The sequence below is a fragment of the Hyla sarda genome, chromosome 6 (assembly GCF_029499605.1).
Source record: "Hyla sarda isolate aHylSar1 chromosome 6, aHylSar1.hap1, whole genome shotgun sequence".
Lineage (NCBI taxonomy): Eukaryota > Metazoa > Chordata > Amphibia > Anura > Hylidae > Hyla > Hyla sarda.
Window position 1 is genome coordinate 138,064,453 of NC_079194.1, and position 20,660 is coordinate 138,085,112.

At 43.4% G+C, this 20,660-nt stretch overlaps 1 protein-coding gene across 6 annotated transcripts in view; it reads right to left on the reverse strand.

Annotated features, from left to right (window-relative positions):
• Positions 1 to 20,301, reverse strand: part of SEMA3F (semaphorin 3F) — a 100,082-nt gene extending 79,781 nt beyond the window's left edge. For 4 of the 6 annotated variants that reach the window (XM_056525192.1, XM_056525196.1, XM_056525195.1 and 1 more), the window contains exon 1: positions 8,387 to 8,621. The gene's annotated coding sequence lies outside the window, so the exon portion shown is untranslated. Of the gene's footprint in view, positions 1 to 8,069; positions 8,235 to 8,386; positions 8,622 to 20,208 lie in introns of those variants that run through there. The other 2 variants (XM_056525194.1, XM_056525193.1) reach the window with 2 other exon arrangements.
• Between the last annotated feature and the right edge of the window lie 359 nt (positions 20,302 to 20,660).

Genomic DNA, 20,660 nt, shown 5'->3' on the forward strand with positions numbered 1-20,660 from the left:
GTGAACTCTCCACCTGTCAACCCCTTCTCAGTGGTCTTCAACCTTCGGACCTCCAGATGTTGCAAAACTACAACTCCCAGCATGCCCGGACAGCCATCGGCTGTCCGGGCATGCTGGGAGTTGTAGTTTTGCAACATCTGGAGGTCCGCAGGTTGAAGACCACTGATGAAGGGATTGACAGGCGGTGATGATGATGAGGGGGGTGATGACGGAGGTGTTAATGACGGGGGTCTAGATGATGACAGGCGGTGATGATGAGGGGGATGATGTATTTCCCACCCTAGGCTTATAGTCGAGTCAATAACTTTTCCTGGGTTTTTGGGGTGAAATTAGGGGCCTCGGCTTTTATTCGGTTCGGCTTATACTCGAGTATATACGGTAGTTACTATTCAAAGAACTCCTCTCCATCCATCGCTCTGTAAATGCAATCCTTATCTTGGGGTGATCTTGAGTTATACCCAGTAATGTACTGCAGAGCTACACTGACTTTTCTGCTGATATAGTCACTCTGTAAATATGATGCTTGTCGTGTACAGATCTGAAGTTCCAGCCTGTATTATACTCCAGAGCTGCCATCACTATTCTGCTGGTGGAATCACTGTGTACACAGATTATTTATCCAGTACTAAATCCTAAATTACATCTTGTATTGTTGAGCTACTACAATGCGACAGGCAGTTAGTGTTTCCCACATCTGAAGACTCTATAGAGCTTGGTGTATAGCTAACATTTAGCAGAATGCCAATAAACAGACCAATCTGGGCATGATGGGAAATTTCAGCTTGTAAATCTGCACAACTGAAATTGCAGCACTGGAAAATAACCCTATAGAAATACATATTGATGCTTGTGCTTCTAAGACTACCTATCAATCCTAACATTGTATGTAATACACTGTATGTTAGATATATATCTATATATAGAACTGTAGAAAATTATTGAATTACACTATTTTCTTTAAAGAAGTAACCCAGTGGTGAACAACTTATCCCCTATCCTAAGGATAGGGGATAAGTTTGAGATCGCGGGGGGTCCGACCGCTGGGGCCCCCTGGGATCTCCTGTACGGGACCCCGACAGCCCGCGCGAAGGGGGTGTGTCGACCTCCGCACAAAGCGGCGACCGACGCGCCCCCTCAATACAACTCTATGGCAGAGCCGAAGCGCTGCCTTCGGCAATCTCCGGCTCTGCCATAGAGATGTATTGAGGGGGCGTGTCAGCCGCCGCTTCGTGCGGAAGTCGACACCCGCTATCTGGCCGGAGAGCCTGCCCCCGTACAGAGAGATCGCAGGGGGCCCCAGCGGTCGGACCCCCCGCGATCTCAAACTTATCCCCTATCCTTAGGATAGGTGATACGTTTTTCACCACTGGACTACCCCTTTAAGTACAAGTTTATAAAGATTAGATATCCCAATTCCTAGTCCTGTCTGCTCTCAATAAAAACCCACTGCACAGTAAGGACTCTGTAAGTGATCACTGGGCAAGTGTGAATGGATCAGGTGCTGAAAAGTTCTTCTGTCACAAACCAAAACTGAAACCATTTTAATGGCCATTTTTCATTGTAAATGAGATGGAGTCACATCCTAAAAGATAAATGTACTTTGTTTGTTGCAGTCATGTAGCATCGCTCCGTGGTTTCACACAGGAGACACAAAAATTATCTAGTTCTAACAGACTAGACCAGTGCTCTCCAACTTGCGGACCTCCAGATGTTGCAAAACTACAACTCCCAGCATTCCCAGACATCCATTGGCTGTCCGGGCATGCTGGGAGTTGTAGTTTTGCAACATCTGGAGGTCCGCAGGTTGGAGACCACTGGACTAGACCGTCTAAAAGTGCGCCAAATCTATAACAGTGTGCCAGGCTGTTTGAAAATCTGGTGCATCTTTCAAACTGTCTAATCTAAGTTGTAGGGCACTTTTGAATTGGCTTACTTTTAAACCGAAAATGCATGTCAAAAAGTGGTACTTTTTGGCTTATGTAGGCACTGCCTTTTATCAAAGCCGTACCCACTTTTTACTAAGCCCCACTCCTTATTAAGCATGGTGCAAAACTCAATATTTGGGGGGGATGTATGAAAAAAAAAAAAAACCTGTGTGGAGCCATAAGATTGCTTTGCTTCTATTATTTTGCTGAGGCCTTTTTTTTTTTAGAAATTAAGGAAGCTGTTTGGTTGCTATGGGCAACTGCACCACTTTTGGCACCAATTTTCTTTGTCTAGTTCTGTTCTCAAAAACTAAAAAGTGCACCTGTTTATTTTGGTGCAAACTTTAACTGGTGTTTTCTCTTCCTTAATATTGTTTTAAAAGATATGTCCCCCCCCAAAAAAAAAAAAAAAAAAAAAAAATGCTGAAGCTAATTACTAGTTGAAAGTATATAGTTAAACCTAAACTGAACAAACAATACTTTGTTGTTTATAGTGTTTTTATATTCGTTCAGTGTATTTTGTAACCACTCTCTTACTTTATGCATGAACCCAGTCGAAGGGTATGCATTCTGCAGGCACCAGAAGAACATGTGCCATTTCCTTAGACGGCAATGCACTTTCCAAAAAATTTGCTGCAGATCCATTTAAGTGAATGGTAGCAAAATTTGCGTCGTATTTCCCCACAGCGGGGAACTCACTCTAAGTTAACAATATGGCAACGTACCCTTATGGTAGAATTTTGTGAAATGGTAGTGTCGTATGACAAGACAAAGAGGCGTTAAAAGGATACTCTTATCTAAAGAAATTATCTTCTATCCACAGGATAGAGGATATAAGGCTGATTGTTGGGGGTCTGACCAGTGGTATCCTCCTCCTGATGGCAAACAGGGGGAATAGGTCCCCAAAATGAATGGCATGTAGTCAGTGCTCTATTATCTATGGGTCTTCAAATAAAGTGCCCATAGAGTAAAAATAAGGGACAAATTTGTTCTTGTGATCAGTGGGGCTGACGACATCAACCAACATTTTATTCCCTATCCTATGGATAGAATATAATGGGGGGTATGTATGAAGCTTTTTACCCTCTTTTTTTGACTGTGATTTGTCTCAAATTTCCTTTTATGTCACTTTTTGTGACAAAAAATTGCGCCAAATGGTTTAGAACAAAATCACTGATTTCACTTTGTTAGTCGTGATTTCAGTTACAATCATTCTTTGGTCTGGAATTCATTAATTGCGACTTTTTGATTTGGCACAAATACCTTCATTTAGGCGCAAATCTACACCATGAATAAAGCGACAGAGAAAATAGCTACAACAATAGAACGTCCCAAAGTCAGATTTACTGCCTGGAATTCTGGGGTCTGCGCCTTTTGTAGGGCTACATTTGTGCCAAAATTACAAACTTGTGTACGACAATTGATAATTTTGGCGCAAATATGCTCCATTTGATGCAAAAAAACATACATAAAATCACACATTGCTACACCATTATTGATACATGTCCCCCTATGTCTTCACAATATCTCTAACTTATGAGTAAAACCAGGTTCATACAAAAAGATAAAAAGTTCAGAAGACACTAGCAATAGCTCTCAGGCTTGTTGAGACTTGTTGTTCCACAGCCTTGTAAGACTTGCACTGCACAAATAATCATTTCACAACATCTAAGCGCAATAAAATCTATGGTTTTAGGAAGCTATATGAAACTATGCAATATTAAATGCCATTAGTAACAAATAAGACAGGTAAGGATGGAGTAATTCACTGGAATATGATCCTGTACTGGCTATGGCTGAAGTGCAGCAGGATGGCATGGGGGTGGGGGGCAGGTTTAAAGATGACTAGTCTGGCACATCTCGGGACCAGTCAGGGAGTGTACAATCTGGAATGTGCTTGTGTGTGTCTGGGGGGGGGGGGGGCATGTATGGGGCGCATATTGTGATCACTGGTGCATGGCTTGGCACAGGGGGACACATTATTGGTCTAGTCTGGCACCTGAAGGGGGCAGTGTTATTTTTGGGGAACAGTCTGACACATGGGGGCAGTTATTATTGCTTTAGTGTCTTGCATATTGGGGGAGATTTATCAAAACCTGTTCTGAGGAAAAGTTGCTGAGTTGCCCCTAGCAACCAATCAGATTGCTTCTTTCATTTTCAAAGAGACCTGTGAAAAATAAAAGAAGCAATCTAATTGGTTGCTATGGGCAACTCAGCAACATTACCTCTGCACAGGTTTTGATAAATCTCCCCCATTCTACAACCAGTACCAGGAAAAATGTATGTGCCAAAGGCTCTCCGGGGAGAAGCTGGAATGTGCATCTTTCTAGCAACAAATTGCCAGAGACAAAGGGGGGGGTATGTATCAATAATGGTGTTGCAATGTGTGATTTTATGGATGTTTTTTGTGTCAAATGGAGCATAGTTGCACCAAAATGATCAATTGTCGCATGCAAGTTTGTAATTTTGGCACAAATGCACCCTACAAAAGGCGCAGACTCCTGCCCCAGAATTCCGGGCAAAAATTTCTGGCTGTATGGCAGCAGCTGAAAAGTGCTAAATCTGACCTGTGACTTTTGCCAGGTTCACAAAGGTAAATCTTACACAGCTAGGTCCTTTTTGTAGGTTAAAAAAAAAAAAAAAATTATATATATATATATATATATATATATATATATAAAAAATAATCAGTTATGGGACGTTCCTAAAGCATATTAAAAAAAAATTGTGTAAAACATTTTATTTAAGCTAAAAAAAATTGTCTTTTTGTAACTGCTACATTATTATTTGTTGGAGGAAACATAAAATATTTTAATATAAACAAACATTTGTAACACCCTTTGGTTGGTCAGTGTTTCAAAGTTCTACCTTCTTTTGTTCTAGCTACTTTCTCTGTCATTTTTTTCTTGGTGTAAGTCAGCGAGCATGATTGCACCCAAAATTGCACCAAATCAAAAAGTTGCAATTGCCAAATTTCACACTAAGGCATGATTTCAACTAAAATCACGACTTACACTGTCAAATCAGTGATAATGTTCTAAACCTTTTGGCGCAACCGATTGTCGAAAAAAGTAACATATAAAGAAAATTGCAACAAAAAACTGTGTAAATTCCTTCATACATACCCCCCAATATCCAAAATTGACCTCCATGTATGAATCTCAACTGCTCACCTTTCCCTCAGCTGCGTCCCCAAGTAACAGATCATGGTATGAATGATAAATAGACCCTGTGGAGTTGGACCCCACACAGTAGTTCTGTAGTAGCAAGTATCCCCAATGGTCCTTTCCCCATGACACAAGGTGAATAGTAGGCAGGTGTTCACAGGAGTGGACCCTCAGGGGTTATGTGTTGCAAACACGACTCAATTTGTAGAAAAAGCTCCAAACCAGTTTCACCAGAAATCTGCTCAGACTTACATGGAGATGGAAAGCATGAGAGTAATGTGTGTGATGGGAGGAAAGCAGGGTGTCAGAGTGTGCATGAGGAATGATTCTGTAGTGAGCCTTATGGAGCTAGCTGTGTATATGTGTCTATATACAATAGTGGAGATGAGACTTGGAGGAAACAGTGAGAACTGTAAAGGGTCTACATATACTGTACCCAGAGAATAAAACAAGATCTCCAGTATATGCAGTGCGTGAAGACCTCAATGCATCATGGAGACCTGTGTAATATGTGCACACACTGTTTAGAGACCTCAGTGTATTACAGGTGTGCTGTATATGGAGACACCAGTGTATTATGGGTACAGTCTTCACACACATCATACACTGAGGTCTCCATTCGCTGCACACATGGAATACACTGAGGTCTCATACACAAGTAATACACTTAGATCTCCACATACAATACACTCACAGCAAACACTGGGGTCTTTTTATATGTAATACACTGAGGTCTCCACATACAGTACACACATGGAATACACTGAGGTCTCCACATACAGTACACACAGCACACATGGAATACACTGAGGTCTCCACATACAGTACACATAGAATACACTGAGGTCTCCACATACAGTGCACACAGCACACATGGAATAAATACACTGAGGTCTCCACATACAGTACACACATGGAATACACTGAGGTCTCCACATACAGTACACACAGCACACATGGAATACACTGAGGTCTCCACATACAGTACACATAGAATACACCGAGGTCTCCACATACAGTACACATGGAATACACTGAGGTCTCCACATACAGTACACATGGAATACACTGAGGTCTCCACATACAGAACACACATGGAATACACTGAGGTCTCCACATACAGTACACACAGCACACATGGAATACACTGAGGTCTCCACATACAGTACACATGGAATACACTGAGGTCTCCACATACAGTACACATGGAATACACTGAGGTCTCCATATACAGTACACACAGCACACATGGAATACACTGAGGTCTCCACATACAGTACACGCAGCACACATGGAATACACTGAGGTCTCCACATACAGTGCACACATCACACAAGGAATACACTGAGGTCTCCACATACAGTACACACAGCACACATGGAATACACTGAGGTCTCCACATACAGTGCACACAGCACACTAGGAATACACTGAGGTCTCCACATACAGTGCACACAGCACACATGGAATACACTGAGGTCTCCACATACAGGACACACAGCACACATGGAATACACTGAGGTCTCCACATACAGTACACACAGCACACATGGAATACACGGAGGTCTCCACATACAGGACACACAGCACACATGGAATACACTGAGGTCTCCACATACAGGACACACAGCACACATGGAATACACTGAGGTCTCCACATACAGGACACACAGCACACATGGAATACACTGAGGTCTCCACATACAGTACACACAGCACACATGGAATACACTGAGGTCTCCACATACAGTACACACAGCACACATGGAATACACTGAGGTCTCCACATACAGTGCACACAGCACACATGGAATACACTGAGGTCTCCACATACAGTGCACACAGCACACATGGAATACACTGAGGTCTCCACATACAGTGCACACAGCACACAAGGAATACACTGAGGTCTCCACATACAGTGCACACAGCACACATGGAATACACTGAGGTCTCCACATACAGTGCACACAGCACACATGTAATACACTGAGGTCTCCACATACAGTACACACAGCACACATGTAATACACTGAGGTCTCCACATACAGTACACATGGAATACACTGAGGTCTCCACATACAGTGCACACAGCACACTAGGAATACACTGAGGTCTCCACATACAGTGCACACAGCACACATGGAATACACTGAGGTCTCCACATACAGGACACACAGCACACATGGAATACACTGAGGTCTCCACATACAGTACACACAGCACACATGGAATACACTGAGGTCTCCACATACAGGACACACAGCACACATGGAATACACTGAGGTCTCCACATACAGGACACACAGCACACATGGAATACACTGAGGTCTCCACATACAGGACACACAGCACACATGGAATACACTGAGGTCTCCACATACAGTGCACACAGCACACATGGAATACACTGAGGTCTCCACATACAGTGCACACAGCACACATGGAATACACTGAGGTCTCCACATACAGTGCACACAGCACACATGGAATACACTGAGGTCTCCACATACAGTGCACACAGCACACATGGAATACACTGAGGTCTCCACATACAGTGCACACAGCACACATGGAATACACTGAGGTCTCCACATACAGTACACACAGCACACATGTAATACACTGAGGTCTCCACATACAGTACACACAGCACACATGGAATACACTGAGGTCTCCACATACAGTACACACAGCACACATGGAATACACTGAGGTCTCCACATACAGTGCACACAGCACACAAGGAATACACTGAGGTCTCCACATACAGTGCACACAGCATACATGTAATACACTGAGGTCTCCACATACAGTGCACACAGCACACAAGGAATACACTGAGGTCTCCACATACAGTACACATAGCATGCACTGAGGTTCTCCATACATGTAATACACTGAGATCGCACATACAGTACACACAGCACAATGAACTTGGACGTTTCCATTCCCTTTGCTGTCATCTGTCCCTTACCTGTCCCCTTTGGAGGGCACCACAGTCTCCTCTTCCTCCCAAACTGCCTCTCATCTCAGATCCCTTTGTGTACACTGGAGGATTGTACACAGCTGGGAGCTGGAATGATCCTCTATATCACAGACATATCGGGGTTCAGACAGGGTATAGAGCTGCTGCCGATATCCAGGTGTTTGCCCCCCATACTACAAGCCCCGTACACAGGTAGCCGAGCCACCTCGTCACACAAAGGCAGAGATACAAAGTACCAACAAGTGTCCCTTCCAGAATGCCAGCCACCTGACACGATGCTCCGGCACAGGGCAGCGCTTACTTACCTAACACGACCCCGGCAATCCGGCTGTGTCCTGCAGAGAGCGGAGCCCAGGCGCAGCTATCCACAATGTCCAGAGCGCACAGAGCCCCGGGGACATCAGCGCGTCAGGGGGTGACAGTAATCCAGGGGTACGAGCAGATCCCGGGGGACAGGAGGGTGCAAGGAAATGCTAAGAGCTCAGCACAGGCAGATCCCGCAGCTGCTGCTTATAATGTTCTCGCTGGAACTGAGCAGCTTCAGGCTGAGAAAGTCACAAGAACTTGAGCCATTTACATAAACCAACCTCCTCAGCCTCCCCCAAGCTGATCTGCTCAGACTTATTGGAGGAAGGCAGCGTGTCAGAGTGTGCATGAGGGATGATTCTGTAGTGAGCCTTATGGAGCTAGGTGTGTATATGTGTCTATATACAATAGTGGAGATGAGGGAACACAGTGAGAACTGTAAAGGGTCTACATATACTGTACCCACAGAATACAACAAGATCTCCAGTATATGCAGTGTGTGAAGACCTCAGTGTATTACAGGTGTGCTGTATATGGAGACACCAGTGTATTATGGGTACAGTCTTCACACACATCATACACTGAGGTCTCTATTCACTGCACACTGGAATACACTGAGGTCTCCACATGTAGTATACAGACCATACACTGCACACATGGAATACACTGAGGTCTCCACATGTAGTATACAGACCATACACTGCACACATGGAATACACTGAGGTCTCCACATGTAGTATACACACCATACACTGCACACATGGAATACACTGAGGTCTCCACATGTAGTATACACACCATACACTGCACACATGAAATACACTGAGGTCTCCACATGTAGTATACAGACCATACACTGCACATATGGAATACACTGAGGTCTCCACATGTAGTATACACACTATACACTGCACACATGGAATACACTGAGGTCTCCACATGTAGTATACAGACCATACACTGCACACATGGAATACACTGAGGTCTCCACATGTAGTATACAGACCATACACTGCACACATGAAATACACTGAGGTCTCCACATGTAGTATACAGACCATACACTGCACATATGGAATACACTGAGGTCTCCACATGTAGTATACACACTATACACTGCACACATGGAATACACTGAGGTCTCCACATGTAGTATACAGACCATACACTGCACACATGGAATACACTGAGGTCTCCACATGTAGTATACACACCATACACTGCACACATGGAATACACTGAGGTCTCCACATGTAGTATACACACCATACACTGCACACATGGAATACACTGAGGTCTCCACATGTAGTATACACACCATACACTGCACACATGGAATACACTGAGGTCTCCACATGTAGTATACAGACCATACACTGCACACATGGAATACACTGAGGTCTCCACATGTAGTATACAGACCATACACTGCACACATGGAATACACTGAGGTCTCCACATGTAGTATACACACCATACACTGCACACATGGAATACACTGAGGTCTCCACATGTAGTATACACACCATACACTGCACACATGAAATACACTGAGGTCTCCACATGTAGTATACAGACCATACACTGCACATATGGAATACACTGAGGTCTCCACATGTAGTATACACACTATACACTGCACACATGGAATACACTGAGGTCTCCACATGTAGTATACAGACCATACACTGCACACATGGAATACACTGAGGTCTCCACATGTAGTATACACACCATACACTGCACACATGGAATACACTGAGGTCTCCACATGTAGTATACACACCATACACTGCACACATGGAATACACTGAGGTCTCCACATGTAGTATACACACCATACACTGCACACATGGAATACACTGAGGTCTCCACATGTAGTATACACACCGTACACTGTCTGCACACATAGAATACACTGAGGTCTCCACATGTAGTATACACACCATACACTGCACACATAGAATACACTGAGGTCTCCACATGTAGTATACACACCATACACTGCACACATAGAATACACTGAGGTCTCCACATGTAGTATACACACCATACACTGCACACATAGAATACACTGAGGGCTCCACATGTAGTATACACACCATACACTGCACACATGGAATACACTGAGGTCTCCACATGTAGTATACAGACCATACACTGCACACATGGAATACACTGAGGTCTCCACATGTAGTATACACACCGTACACTGCACACATGGAATACACTGAGGTCTCCACATGTAGTATACACACTATACACTGCACACATGGAATACACTGAGGGCTCCACATGTAGTATACACACTATACACTGCACACATGGAATACACTGAGGTCTCCACATGTAGTATACAGACCATACACTGCACACATGAAATACACTGAGGTCTCCACATGTAGTATACAGACCATACACTGCACACATGGAATACACTGAGGGCTCCACATGTAGTATACACACTATACACTGCACACATGGAATACACTGAGGTCTCCACATGTAGTATACAGACCGTACACTGCACACATGGAATACACTGAGGGCTCCACATGTAGTATACACACTATACACTGCACACATGGAATACACTGAGGGCTCCACATGTAGTATACACACTATACACTGCACACATGGAATACACTGAGGTCTCCACATGTAGTATACAGACCATACACTGCACACATGGATTACACTGAGGTCTCCACATGTAGTATACACACCATACACTGCACATATGGAATACACTGAGGTCTCCACATGTAGTATACACACCATACACTGCACATATGGAATACACTGAGGTCTCCACATGTAGTATACACACCATACACTGCACACATGGAATACACTGAGGTCTCCACATGTAGTATACACACCATACACTGCACACATGGAATACACTGAGGTCTCCACATGTAGTATACAGACCATACAATGCACACATGGAATACACTGAGGTCTCCACATGTAGTATACAGACCATACACTGCACACATGGAATACACTGAGGTCTCCACATGTAGTATACAGACCATACAATGCACACATGGAATACACTGAGGTCTCCACATGTAGTATACACACCATACACTGCACACATAGAATACACTGAGGTCTCCACATGTAGTATACACACCGTACACTGCACATATGGAATACACTGAGGTCTCCACATGTAGTATACACACCATACACTGCACACATAGAATACACTGAGGTCTCCACATGTAGTATACACACCATACACTGCACATATGGAATACACTGAGGTCTCCACATGTAGTATACACACCATACACTGCACACATGGAATACACTGAGGTCTCCACATGTAGTATACAGACCATACACTGCACATATGGAATACACTGAGGTCTCCAAATGTAGTATACACACCGTACACTGCACACATAGAATACACTGAGGTCTCCACATGTAGTATACACACCGTACACTGCACACATGGAATACACTGAGGTCTCCACATGTAGTATACAGACCATACACTGCACATATGAAATACACTGAGGTCTCCACATGTAGTATACACACCATACACTGCACACATGGAATACACTGAGGTCTCCACATGTGGTATACACACCATACACTGCACATATGGAATACACTGAGGTCTCCACATGTAGTATACACACCGTACACTGCACACATAGAATACACTGAGGTCTCCACATGTAGTATACACACCGTACACTGCACACATAGAATACACTGAGGTCTCCACATGTAGTATACACACCATACACTGCACACATAGAATACACTGAGGTCTCCACATGTAGTATACAGACAATACACTGCACATATGGAATACACTGAGGTCTCCACATGTAGTATACACACTATACACTGCACACATGGAATACACTGAGGTCTCCACATGTAGTATACAGACCATACACTGCACACATGGAATACACTGAGGTCTCCACATGTAGTATACACACCATACACTGCACACATGGAATACACTGAGGTCTCCACATGTAGTATACAGACCATACACTGCACATATGGAATACACTGAGGTCTCCACATGTAGTATACACACTATACACTGCACACATGGAATACACTGAGGGCTCCACATGTAGTATACACACCATACACTGCACACATGGAATACACTGAGGTCTCCACATGTAGTATACAGACCATACACTGCACACATGGAATACACTGAGGTCTCCACATACAGTACACACAGCACACATGTAATACACTGAGGTCTCCACATACAGTACACACATCACACATGGAATACACTGAGGTCTCCACATACAGTACACACAGCACACATGGAATACACTGAGGTCTCCACATACAGGACACACATCACACTTGGAATACACTGAGGTCTCCATATACAGTACACACAGCACACATGGAATACACTGAGGTCTCCATGTACAGTACACACAGCACACATGGAATACACTGAGGTCTCCACATACAGGACACATAGCACACATGGAATACACTGAGGTCTCCACATATAGTACACACAGCACACATGTAATACACTGAGGTCTCCACATACAGGATACACATCACACTTGGAATACACTGAGGTCTCCACATACAGTGCATACAGCACACATGGAATACACTGATGTCTCCACATACAGTACACACAGCACCCATGGAATACACTGAGGTCTCCACATACAGGACACACAGCACACATGGAATACACTGAGGTCTCCACATACAGTGCACACATCACACATGGAATACACTGAGGTCTCAACATGTAGTATACACACCATACACTGCACACATGGAATACACTGAGGTCTCCACATACAGGACACATAGCACACATGGAATACACTGAGGTCTCCACATATAGTACACACAGCACACATGTAATACACTGAGGTCTCCACATACAGTACACACAGCACACATGTAATACACTGAGGTCTCCACATACAGTACACACATCACACATGGAATACACTGAGGTCTCCACATACAGTACACACAGCACACATGGAATACACTGAGGTCTCCACATACAGGACACACATCACACTTGGAATACACTGAGGTCTCCATATACAGTACACACAGCACACATGGAATACACTGAGGTCTCCATGTACAGTACACACAGCACACATGGAATACACTGAGGTCTCCACATACAGGACACATAGCACACATGGAATACACTGAGGTCTTCACATATAGTACACACAGCACACATGTAATACACAGAGGTCTCCACATACAGGATACACATCACACTTGGAATACACTGAGGTCTCCACATACAGTGCACACAGCACACATGGAATACACTGATGTCTCCACATACAGTACACACAGCACCCATGGAATACACTGAGGTCTCCACATACAGGACACACAGCACACATGGAATACACTGAGGTCTCCACATACAGTGCACACATCACACATGGAATACACTGAGGTCTCAACATACAGTACACACATCACACATGGAATACACTGAGGTCTCCACATACAGTACACACTTCACACATGAAATACACTGAGGTCTCCACATACAGTGCACACATCACACATGTAATACACTGAGGTCTCCACATACAGTACACACATCACACATGTAATACACTGAGGTCTCCACATACAGGACACACAGCACACATGGAATACACTGAGGTCTCCACATACAGGACACACAGCACACATGGAATACACTGAGGTCTCCAAATACAGTGCACACAGCACACATGTAATACACTGAGGTCTCCACATACAGTGCACACAGCACACATGTAATACACTGAGGTCTCCACATACAATACACACCAGACACATGGAATACACTGAGGTCTCCACATACAGGAAACACAGCACACATGGAATACACTGAGGTCTCCACATACAGGAAACACAGCACACACTAAGGTCTCCACATACAGGAAACACAGCACACACTAAGGCCTCAACATATAGTACACACTGCACACATGGAATAGACTGAGGTCTCCACATACAGGACACACAGCAAACACTGAGGTCTCCACATACAGTACACACATGGAATACACTGAGGTCTCCACATACAGGAAACACAGCAAGCACTGAGGTCTCCACATACAGTACACACTGCACACATGGAATACACTGAGGTCTCCACATACAGTACACACTGCACACATGGAATACACCGAGGTCTCCACATACAGTACACACAGCAAACACTGAGGTCTCCACATTCAGTACACACAGCACACACTGAGGTCTCCACATACAGGAAACACAGCACACACTGAGGTCTCCATATACAGCACACACATCATGCACTGAGGTCTCCACATACAATACACACATCATGCACTGAGGTCTCCACATACAGTGCACATAGCATGCACAGAGGTTCTCCATACATGTAATACACTGAGGTCTCCACATACAGTGCACATAGCATGCACAGAGGTTCTCCATACATGTAATACACTGAGGTCTCCACATACAGTGCACATAGCATGCACTGAGGTTCTCCATACATGTAATACACTGAGGTCTCCACATACAGTGCACATAGCATGCACTGAGGTTCTCCATACATGTAATACACTGAGATCGGCACATACAGTACACACAGCACAATGAACTTGGACGTTTCCATTCCCTTTGCTGTCATCCGTCTCTTAAGTCTCCTCTTCCTCCCAAACTGCCTCTCATCTCAGATCCCTTTGTGTACACTGGAGGATTGTACACAGCTGGGAGCTGGAATGATCCTCTACATCACAGACATATCGGGGTTCAGACAGGGTATAGAGCTGCTGCCGATATCCAGGTGTTTGCCCCCCATACTACAAGCCCCGTACACAGGTAGCCGAGCCACCTCGTCACACAAAGGCAGAGATACAAAGTACCAACAAGTGTCCCTTCCAGAATGCCAGCCACCTGACACGATGCTCCGGCACAGAGCAGGGCTTACTGAAGGGGATTATCCTCCATTAGGGGAATCCCCACAGACTGTACAGGAGTTTTTCTTCTGTTGTTTACTTTACCCCCCTTTCCTTTCTTCCTTCCATGCCCCCCCCCCCCTCTGATTGTGTGTTAATCCGATGATCCGGCAGAGGTGATGTGTCCCATAGGGGTCACATGGGGTCTGAGATCCTTCTTCCTCCCTATAAATTCCCCCTTCCTGCATTTTTCTCCCTCTTGGCTCCTGTTCCTCACCCCCTCCCTTAATTTGCTAAAAATTATAATAATAAAAGTTATATATAAAATTCTTTATATAAAAAAAATATTCTAATAAAAGGGTGTAATTACAGCCGAGAAGACTGGGACTGGGTTAGTATAAGTCCCAGGCCAGGTGACTACATAAGGGGATGGCAGGGAGACTTTTTAACCTTACATCCTCACCATCCCTGGGGGCAGAAATCACTACTCCCAGTCTTCACTGCATTCTACTTCCTAGTGCTGGGGGTCAATACATCGCATTGCTGATCAGCCCATCACCAACAGAGATGGGACACCGATGTGGCCATAATCTGACATATTGAACCCCAGCACCCCAAAAGTGGAGAGTGGCGGTGATCAGGAGCAGAGATAATGGAGGCTATAGGGGTGAAGGAGGTTCATACAGTCTTTATTTTTTTATTTAAGCAGGCAGCCTGGGCATCATTTTTGAAATAGGTTTTGCTTAAAGGGGTTATCCAGCATAAGGTGATTTTAGTACATACCTGGCAGACAGTAATGGACATGCTTAGGAAGGATCTGCGCTTGTCTTGGGCTAAATGGCTATGCTGTGAGATTATCATAACACTGTGGCTAGCTTTCTGTGAACTTGTATTTCGTGTTTTCAGTTTTTTTGTTTGCCTACAAATCCCATGATACCATTTTCCTCCTTCTCACACATCAGCTACCCCACCCATTGAAACATAAATGAGCTGCAGACCTGTGGTCTTCAATCAGGGTGCCTACAGCTGTTGCATTAGTTGCAGACTGATCCCTCCACCCATTGAAGCAGACAGGATCCCTGTCATCAGCTGACTAGTGAGTCAGGTCTTGCAAGCTGGGAAAAATCCGAGACAGCAGTCATTTTGTATGCTGTTAAAATTAAATATTGGAGTGAAATCACATAAGAATTGTGAGAAAACCGTCACACACAGGTACAGACACTATATTATGAACTACACTAACTGTACAGCCCCGGTAGCATAGTCAAATAAAAAAAAATTCCCGGAATACCCCTTTAAGTAATCCTTAAAGGCTGAAGCCATGCAAGCTGTGCCTCTCATGTGCTTGGTTGCTTGTGTTGCCTCATCAGAAAGGGGTATTCTGGTATCAGAAAATTACATTGATATTAAACTATCACCCCAACACAGTGTTATCATGGAAGAGCCCCCCCCCCCCCTCCCCCCCTCCCGGGACAGGAAATTGTGTAGTCTTTTCATTTTCATTGTGGTGTTGTCTAAATAACTCCCCTGCCTCTCTTGATAAATCTCCCTTTATACTTTGTGGTAAGGCTTTTGAGATATTTTATGCATTCTTAAAAAATAGTATTGTAGATCCAGGTGTGTTTGTATGAATCACCTAGAACTTCATCTTAAAGATGCACAAGAGAGTAGTTATCGCTTCCATTCCTTTATAAAGACAAGCCGCAGTATTCCTTAAAGGATGCTTCTGCAGAATCAATAGGGATTGTGGCTAAAGGGGCTGCTCTCACAAACCTGACAAGAAGAGCCCTTTGGCTCAACATGTGGTCAGTTGACATAATTTCAAAAGCCAAAGTTTGTGGCATTCCCTTCGAGTAGATGTCACTACCAGGTCTCTTTTCCTGTGTTCAGTTTTTTTTTCTTTTTAGCATCAAGAATATTTACAATATCAAGAATATTTACTGATAGCTGTGACTGGGCGGTCAACATACAGAGATATAGTCTATTCAGGAAGGATCGGATAAAACAGAAAGGGGGAGGCATTTGTCTTTATGTAAAGTCCAGTCTGAGAGCTGCACTGCGGGAGGATATATGGGAGGGGGACGATAATGTGGAGTCATTATGGGTAGAAATATATGGAGATAAAAAAAATTCTGATAGGGGTTTGCTATAAGCCACCAAACATAATGGAAGAGCCAGAAGATCAATTACTGAGGCAAATAAACAAGGCTGCAAATCAGAATGAGGTGATAATATTGGGGGACTTTAACTATCCTGATATAAACTGGCAGACTGAGTCCTGTGAATCTCATAAAGGAAACAGGTTTCTGACTATAGCTAAAGGCAATTATCTGTCCCAAATGGTGCAGGGCCCGACCAGAGCGGGCACCCTACTGGACTTAATATTAACCAACAGATCTGACAGGGTAACTAATGTGCAAGTAGAAGGACACCTGGGAAATAGTGATTATAACATAATACATTATAACTTGTTCTTCAATAAGGGAATCTCTCGAGGGGCCACAAAAACAATGAACTTTAGGAAGGCAAAGTTTGATCAACTCAGAGAAGCCCTTAACAATATAAAATGGGATAATGTCCTCAAAAACAAGAATACTGACACTAAATCTGAGTTTTTTAAAAATATCTTAAATTCTCACTGTAAGATGTATATACCTTATGGGAATAAAAGGGTCAGAAATAAAAGAAAACCCATATGATGAATAAATATGTTAAGGGGACAATAAATGACAAAAATAAAGCATTTAAACTACTAAAACAGGATGGCAGTGAAGAAGCATTAAAAAGCTATAGAGAAAAATGTAAAATATGTATAAAAAAAAACATAAAACCCGCTAAAATAGAGACAGAAAGACTAACCCAGGTAGAAGTACAAAAAAATCTAAATAGACAAATTGCCAGGTCCAGATGGCATTCACTCCCGTGTTCTAAAGGAATTAGGTAATATAATAGACAGACCCCTATTTTTAATATTCATGGACTCTATAGTAACAGGGACTGTTCCCCAGGACTGGCGCATGGCAAAATGTGGTGCCAATATTTAAAAAGGGGACAAGGGATGCTATTTTGGTGTATCTTTATAAAAATAAATGTATGACTTCTTATCAGCATGGCTTTATATGGGATGTCAAACTAACCTGATCAGCTTTTATGAGGAGGTGAGCTCCAGACTGGACCAGGGGGAATCACTGGATGTCATATATCTGGATTTTTCCAAAGTATTTGATACGGTGCCACATAAAAGATTGGTGCATAAAATGAGAATGCTTGGGCTTCTTGCCCGTGTCCGTGACCACTGAAGGTACGCCACCTGCCTGTCTGTATCCTCTACTCCCCCTCCTCTTCTTTATATCCTTCTACCTCTCTTCTCTACTCCCCTCTTCCTACTGCTTTCTTGGTTTATGCCATTGAGAGTGTGCGCAGTCGTCCAACTTATCCCCCCTTCACTGAAAGCGGTAGCTGCTCTCCGATCTTGATATATTATACGTCAATGCAGGGTGATTTTATACCAGCACATCTTGCTTGTCATACCATCCTCTTGACTATAGTTAATTGTTCTGGTTGATGTGACCGAATGCATACTTACTGTTGTGTTTGTATAACATGTTTTAAATCTTTAATAAAATATTTAGTTTGGAAAAAGAGAATGCTTGGGCTGAGGGAAAATGTGTGCAAGTGGGTAGGTAACAGGCTCAGTGATAGGAAACAGAGGGTGGTTATTAATGGTACTTATTCTGATTGGGTGACTGTTACTAGTGGGGTACCACAGGGGTCAGTCCTGGGTCCTGTTCTATTTAATATATTTATTAATGACCTTGTAGAGGGGTTGACTAATAAAGTAGCAATCTTTGCAGATGACACTAAAATCTATAAAGCGGTAAACACTATAAAGGACAGTGCACTATTACAAATGGATCCCGATAGATTGGAGGTTTGGGCTGAGAAGTGGCAGATGAGGTTCAACACTGATAAATGTAAGGTTATCCACATGGGGAGGAAAAATCCGGACTGGGATTATGTATTAAATGAGAGAACACTTGGGAAGACTGATGTGGAAAATGACTTGGGAGTCTTAGTTAATAGTAAATTTAGCTGCAGTGACCAGTGTATGGCAGCTGCTGCCAAGGCAAATAAAATCATGGGGTGCATCAATAGGGGCATAGATGCCCACGACAAGGAAATAATTCTACCGCTGTACAAATCACTAGTCAGACCACACATAGAATACTGTGTACAGTACTGGGCACCAGTGTACAAGAAAGTTATAGTGGAGCTGGAGAGGGTTCAAAGACAGGCAACCAGAGTAATACGGGGAATGGGAGGACTACAGTACCCAGAAAGATTATCAGAATTAGGGTTATTTAGTTTACAAAAAAGAAGGCTTAGTGGAGACCTAATAACTAGGTATAAATATATCAGGGGACCTTACAGGGATCTCTCCCATGATCTATTTATACCCAGGACTGTATCTATAACAATGGGGCATTTTCTGCGTTTAAAGGAAAGAAGGTTTCTACACCAGCACATACAGGGGTTCTTTACTGTAAGAGCAGTGAGACTGTGGAATTCTCTGCCTGAGGAGGTGGTCATGGTTAACTCGGTAAAAGAATTTAAAAGGGGTCTGGATGCATTTTTTGGAGAATAACAACATTACAGGTTATGGATTCTAGATCTATAGAGACAGAAGGTTGATCCAGGGATCTATTCTGATTGCCATATTTGGAGTCGGGAAGGAATTTGTACCTCTAGTATGAGTTTTTTTTTTTGCCTTCCTCTGGATCAACTCAGTAGGGACTCCTTAGGGTTATAGGTTGAACTTGATGGACTCTGGTCTTTGGTCTTTTTTCAACCTTATGAACTATGTTACTATATTACTATGTTACCTTCCTCTGTGCTAAGATCTCTTTCACCAGGGTCCGATTCTCCAACTGGATTTTCAAAACCTCAACCTCGGACAGTCCAGGTCTTGGCTTTATTGGCTATCTATGACTTTTTTCCTGCCTAACATAGGTAGGTTAAAAAACACATGTTAACAGTCTCCCGCTTAAAACACAGAGACCCTGATGTATCAAAATGTGTGAGAGAAAAACAATCCCTACAGCTAGGAGAGTTAATGGGGGAGATTTATCAAAACCTGTCCAGAGAAAAAGTTGCCCATAGCAACCAATCACCTCGCTTCTTTCATTTTTAACAAGGCCTCTGCAAATTAAAAGAAGCGATCTGATTGGTTGCTATGGGTAACTGGGCAACTTTTCCTTTGCAAAGGTTTTGATAAATCTCCCCCTATGAGTTTCAGGCCCTTACAATAAGAAAACCTTTCTGTACCATATTAAAT